The sequence below is a fragment of the Dromiciops gliroides genome, chromosome 1 (assembly GCF_019393635.1).
Source record: "Dromiciops gliroides isolate mDroGli1 chromosome 1, mDroGli1.pri, whole genome shotgun sequence".
Taxonomy (NCBI): Eukaryota; Metazoa; Chordata; class Mammalia; order Microbiotheria; family Microbiotheriidae; genus Dromiciops; species Dromiciops gliroides.
Window position 1 is genome coordinate 592447455 of NC_057861.1, and position 1017 is coordinate 592448471.

Below are 1017 nucleotides of genomic sequence, written 5' to 3' on the forward strand. Positions count from 1 at the left end.
GAGAGAGACAGAAACCTCCTTGGCATTCTATAAGAGTACTCTCAAAAACCAGGAGGGGAAGAAATCCACACCCATTTCAACCCAGCTTCTGAAATATCCTATCTGAGACATCTTCCTCATCCTCCGTAAACAATAGCAAAATGTTCTGTGTGCTAACAACATAGCTTTTTAAAAAGTAAAACAAAATTTTGCATTTTTATAAAACTTGATAAAAATAGTATTTCAAACTGTACCAGAAGTACACAATTATATAAAAAATTCACACAATTCACTTGGCATTTCCAGCACCTTCAGCTTTCTATGTCTGGTCTATTTTGGCATCTCCATATTCTACAGAGGTGTTCCCCTCAGTACCCAAGTCACCCTTTCTCTTTTTCTCTTTGGGTGTCTTCTCTTCCTTCATTGTTTGTGCCTTTTTGATTTGGGGTTCTGGCTTTGGAAGAACAGGTTTCATAGATAACCATGCTGATCTCCTCTGTGGTTTGTCCTTGACTTTGGTCTTACCTCACTTAGCATTTCTTTCAGCCTTTCTCTTGGGCATTGTGGTGATGGGGGTGGGGCAGGAGTGGAGGCTGTGCTAAAGTGTGGACAATAATCATTGGGAGGCTGCTTACATCTCTTCCTCATACTGCTTCACTGCATAGAAGTTGTAAAGAGATAAATTGAGATATGATATGACAATCTTAAAGTGGGGATACCTTACAGTAAAATACCTTACAGTATTTTCCAGTATTACAATGGCCATTGGCATTCCTTCTATTTTAAAAACTCTGTGATTCTGGAGTGGAGGAGGAGGAAGAGGAAGAAGAGGAGGAAGAAGATGAGAAGGTAAAGTTGATGATGATGACAGTGTGACAGTGGTGATGCTGGCAATATGTATTCATCAGGTTTACTCTTTAAAACTTGTTTCTAATTCAAAATCTCTAATCCTTTCCATCTGAGGTCCAAGGTGAAAGAAAAGAAAAATTAGGGTATAAATAGGCAAAAATTAATTAGTTCTGGGTAGCTTGAGATTTT

The 1017-nt window shown here is 38.4% G+C and overlaps 1 pseudogene; it reads right to left on the bottom strand.

Moving 5' to 3' along the window:
• Positions 1–268: 268 nt before the first annotated feature.
• On the bottom strand, positions 269–541 carry LOC122737215 (annotated as a pseudogene).
• Positions 542–1017: the final 476 nt, after the last annotated feature.